The following is a 6,088-nucleotide window of genomic DNA, read 5'->3' as shown; positions in this document are numbered from 1 at the left end:
TAATCAATGATCCTTTCATAAAGTCATAGCACAAAAGTCACCAAGACTTGGCCAATCATATTACAAGGTCTCTATCAGAAATTGTTACAAACAATTCTATAGATGTGATGTCTCTCACTCAAAGTACATTCCTTTGAACATCCTTTGGATAAAATTTTCTAATCTAGACATAAATTCTCAATTTCCAACTCCCAATATGGAAACATTTCCATATTTGACATATGAAAACTCATTCTTAATAGAATCTTATCTATTCATAATAATGTCGATATGGTCCATCCAATACTATACTTCAAACTGCCCACAAGTGACAAATCCTCAGCGAACTATGGATCTTCCTTTGATAGTTGTTTAATTATTTTAGTCAAAGCCGATTCTAGTCCTTTTTCCCTCTTAATGCGAAGGAATTTGCAAAATTTTAGAATGGTCAAATATTATAGCATTTTTAATCGATCCTATACCCGAAGCGTATGGGACACGATGCATAATGTCTTACATAAAGATATGATACTTTATCAATCTTCTACCATAATATTTTATGTGTCATGTTCTCACAATTCGAACTATGGAGAGGGATGTCGTAATCATAATCGAAATTTAAGAACACACTATGTGTCCGTTGACTAAATTTATTAAAATTTCTCAAACTAAGCTTTAGATTTTGAAACGAAGTATAATATTCTCTCCCTTAAGTATGGCAAAACAACTTTTCAAACCGTACGAGTTTGCAAAGTATAACTCTTGTTTTCTATAATTAATAATGCTAAGTTTCAATACTTACCTTAATAATCATACAAGCATAACATTTATGCTCCTAATATCATGATGATTATTATCATATAAGCATAACACTTATGCTCCCATTAGCTTTGACATGTATTCAGAAAACAGCCGAACTTCCAGAAAAACAATACCTATTGAATTTCTGAAGTTAATACCAAATGCTTCGATAAGCCTTTGTCTAAGCTTCTTAAACTTATACACCTTTTCCTTAGAAAGCTCACATGTGTGTCTAGACAAATTCATAACATATGTTACTAAGTCCCAAATGTTCAGACTCATTGCCAAATCTCACAATTCGAACTATGGAAAGGGATGCCGTAACCATAATCGAATTTGAGAATACAATTTTCACAATTGCTATCTTCTTAAAATCTCTCTTAGTGAAAGCATTTCCTCGCAGTCATTTTCATGAAGGAGGGAATCTTATGACACTTAGATTTTATGGTGTATGTGTTCATGTCCATGTGAATTTGCCAAAACCAAGTTTGCAACAAATCCAAACTCATATGGACTGAACTTTCTTAATATTGATTTCTTGCCTTATGGTAACACGAGTGCCCACCATGTCTTCCTAGTAGTTTATCAACTTATCCTTACATATCAATGTACTTTCCATCGATCAAGGTGCTTTGTCTTTATGCATTCAAATGAGAACTCATAGAGCTCACATGCATAATTAACTCAATTGGAATGGCACATAAACAAAATAATGTCAACACGATAGGTTGTAAACCTCAAGTCGTGTGCTACTGATGATCGATAAGGTTTATTCTTGATTTGTTCTTGAAACCTTTTTCAAGATCATTAAAACTCCCAATGACCTCTTGAAATATATGATTCTCTTGTCAGGAAACTTTCCTAGACAAAATAAATATTCAAGAGTTAGTGTAGTTCTTATCAAGACAAAACACTTCACATAATTGGTCCTAGTTGGTCTTTGTCTTATCCAAGACAGCACAACTTACCAATTTCAAATGTGCAAGAATAAGAAAACTTTTCCAAATTCCACATTTGTTGAGTGTTATAAACCTTCTTAAGACTTGTCACTCAATTCACAATCTTGGAGTATAACTCTAAGACTTGATATTGGAATGAAGTATGATTGACTTCTTGATTTAACCATTTCCACTGTAACAACGTAAATTTTCAAAACAAAATTTTCATTTCTTAAAAACATGTTTTCATCCAGAACAAGCCATAAAGATCCAATGTATCATATCATAATACAAATCATATAATCCCAAGATCATAAATCCTCCATCAGTGTGTACAGATCACGCTGGCGCCTTCCCACGGTCCTTGCTAGTACCTGAAACACATAACACAACAACTGTAAGCATAAATGCTTAGTGAGTTCCCCAAAATACTACTTACACACATACGCCTTTCCAGGCCCTGACCTTCCGGTCCATGTGTCTCAGGGGACTTCCGTCCAAACTCGGTAAACCTTCCGGTCCTACCTTACGGTCCTCATCACAATGCCTTCCGGCCCATACATATATGCCTTCCGGCCCAAAACATAATGCCTTCCGGCCCATATCAAGCATAGCATACATAGCACACATAAACGATTAATCTTATCATATACGATGCATACAACCCATAACATATCCGACCTTCCGGTCACACAATAAAACCCTTCCTGGTACAGTATAGTGAGAAAACTCACCTCGTGGAAAGTCTAGAATCTTACGTGCTTGCTATCTCCGAATCCCAAACGAAGACTCAACATCGCCTAATCATAACGAATATCATTTTAATTAATATAGACTTCCACCACTAGACTTTACCCCTTATTAACATTCCTCAAAGGGGTAAAAGACCATTTTACCCTCCCTTGACTCAAAGTCCACAAGTTGAGCAAAACCCTAAAAGTCAGCAAAAATCAACATATTCAGTACGCGGGGCGTACAAACTGATGTATGCGAGGCGTACATCGCCAACTCAATAATCGGGGTCTCCTCCCAATACGCTGCGCATACTGGGAGTTACGCCCAGCGTAATAGTCAGATCTAGACACACTTCATTTCTGGTCTTAATCGGTTAAGCCACTACTTCAACTTCTAGATCCGGCCTTATTTAAGCATCCTTACTCATAAAGTTGGAACCTTTAAGCCTTGGCATGGCTGTAAAGGCTCTTACACTCCTTAACACCTTTCCATTTCAGTTCAAGGATCTAGATCTCATGCATGGCTAATCATTCACGTCCAAGATTACATTTTTATGGATCTACAACTCAAATGGACCAGAAATATGATGGATCTAAGCTAATGGAGACCACTTGCTCATAAAGTCTCCACCTTTGGGACCAAAACCCTAGAAAATGGTCCATAAAGCATACCACAAGATCTAGAAGTCAAGATCCGAACTTTTTACCTTAGAAAGAAGCTCCAACCTTTGCTAAGCCCGGATCTACACTTGAACACTAGCTTCTAGCCTTCACAATGGACTCTTCTTCTCCTTTGCTACCTTGAAATGACACCACCAAGCTTAGAACACTCACAAAAGGGCTAGGAACGAAGGAACACTCTCTTAGGGTTTCTTTCTGAAGATGGTGGCTGAGGAACCAAGCCATCTCATTCCTTTTATAGCCAACAAATCAAATTAGGATTTTGGGTCTGGAGCGATTACGCCCGGCGTAACCTTGGGTACGCCCAGCGTACCCGACGATGACGTGTTTAAATGAGGCGCGCGAGTACGCATGAAAAGTGTCGTGAATCTGACCCAGCTCCGCAGGTAGATCCAAACGGTAGGCTACCCTGCCTACTCTCACAATTACCCTGAAAGGTCCAATGTATCGAGGTCCCAACATGCCCCTCTTGATGAATCGAATCACTCCTTTCCAAGGAGAGACTTTTAAGAGTACCAGGTCACCAACCTGAAACTCGAGCTCGGACCGACGCCTGTCCGCATAGCTCTTCTAGCAACTCTGAGCGGTCAACAATCTCTGCCTGACCTGTTGTATCTGCTCTGTCGTCTGAAGCACAATCTCCGTACTACCCATTACCCGATGCCCCACCTCTCCCTAGCAGATGGGGGTCCGACACCTCCTCCCATACAACAGCTTAAAGGGTGGCATACCAATTTTCGAATGATGGCTATTGTTGTACGAAAACTCTGCCAAGGGTAAATAGGTGTCCCAACTCCCTCCAAAATCCAAAACACACGCTCAGAGCATATCCTCGAGCGTCTGAATCGTCCGCTCACTCTGCCCATCCGTCTGTGGGTGGTATACGGTACTGAAATGCAGTCTTGTACCCAACTCCTCGTGAAACTTCTTTCAAAATCTTAAAGTAAATCGCACGTCTCGATCTGAAACAATCGACATCGGAACCCCATGCCGCGATACCACCTCCCTCACATACAACTCTGCCAACCTCTAAGCAGAAGAGCTCTCACTGATAGCAAGAAAATGAGCGCTCTTCATCAACCTGTCCACAATCACCCAAATTGCATCGACTCCTCTCATAGTCCTTGGCAATTTGGTGATAAAATCCATGGTAATCTGTTCCCACTTCCACTCGGGAATCTCCAGCGGTTGCAGCTTACCATGCGGATGCTAGTGCTCGGCCTTAACTTGGCGACAAGTTAGGCACCTCTCGACGAACCATGCAACATCTCTCGTCATACAGGCCACCAATACTCCTTCTTTAGGTCCAAATACATCTTTGTAGCCCTAGGATGGATCGAGAACTTCGATCGATGTGCCTCCCCAATCAAAATGGTACGCGTCCCGCCCACAAATGGTACCCAAATCCGACCCTAAAATGTCATAAGTCCCCGACTATCGGTAAAGAACTCCGACACCTGCCCAACAACCCGCTCCCGCTTTCGGTTCTCTGGTCTCGCAGCATCAGCTTGGGCCCCTCGGATGGTGTCCAATACCAGAGTCATCACCGTCAACCTCATACAAATGTCTCGGATCGGGGCGCTCTCCGAACTACGACTCAACGTATCGACTACGACATTAGCCTTGACCGGGTGGTACAGGATTTCGCAATCATAATCCTTCACCACATCCAACCATCTCCTCTGGCGCATATTCAGGTTTGGCTGATCTATCAAGTACTTCAGACTCTTGTGGTCCATGTATATGGTACACCGAACCCCATATAGATAGTGCCGCCAGATCTTGAGGGCAAACACCACAGCCCCCAACTCTAGATCGTGGGTGGGATTTCTCGACTCATGAGGCTTCAGCTGCATCGATGCATACGCTATAACGTGCCCCCTCTGCATAAGCACTGCCCCTAACCCAGATATGGATGCATCACAATATACCACAAAATCCTCCATCCCTTCAGGGAGTGCGAGCACCGGGGCCTCGCACAACTTCTGACGAAGGGTCTCAAATGAGGACTGCTGCTCCGGACCCCAAGAAAATGCAACACCCTTCCGGGTCATCTTGGTAAGTGGCATGGCGATCTTGGAGAAATCCCTAATAAACCTCCGATAATAGCCTACCAATCCCAGAAAGCTCTTGATCTCAGTGGGTGATCTTGGCATCTCCCATCTCATCACTGCCTCAATCTTGGCCGGATCGACCGATATCCCTTCCTGGTTAACAAGGTGCCTAGGAACTGGACCTCTCGTAACCAGAACTCACACTTGGAGAATTTGGCATACAACCTCTCATATCTTAGAACTCCAAGGATCTCCCTCAAATGCTCCTCATGCTGCTCTCTAGACCTCGAATATACCAAAATATCATCAATGAATACGATCACCGACCGATCAAGCATCGGCCTGCACACCCTGTTCATGAGATCCATGAACGCAGCTGGGGCATTGGTGAGCCCAAAAGGCATCACAACAAACTCGTAATGTCCATAACGAGTTCTGAATGCAGTCTTCTGGATATCTTCATCCCGAACCCTCATTTGACGATAACCCGACCTCAAGTCTATCTTGGAGAACCAAGATGCCCCCTGCAACTGATCGAATAGATCATCGATCCTAGGTAACGGATACCGGTTCTTGACCGTCAACTTGTTCAACTCCCGGTAATCGATACACATTCGGTGTGAACCATCTTTCTTCTTGACAAAAAGGATCGGTGCTCCCCAAGGCGAGCTACTCGGTCGAATAAACCCCTTCCCCAATAGCTCCTGAAGCTGCGAGGATAACTCCTGCATCTCCGGCGGCGCGAGGCGATAAGGCGCCTTGGCGATAGGTGCTGCTCCTGGAATCAAGTCAATACGGAACTCCACTTGTCTTTTCGGAGGCACACCCGATATTTCCTCAGGAAAAACATCCGGGAACTCGCGCACTACCGGAACCTCGTCAACCGAACTTGGCCTCCCAG

This window comes from Lactuca serriola, chromosome 5, assembly GCF_051521515.1.
Source record: "Lactuca serriola cultivar US96UC23 chromosome 5, Lser_US96UC23_V15, whole genome shotgun sequence".
Taxonomy (NCBI): Eukaryota; Viridiplantae; Streptophyta; class Magnoliopsida; order Asterales; family Asteraceae; genus Lactuca; species Lactuca serriola.
This window is presented reverse-complemented; position numbering follows the sequence as displayed.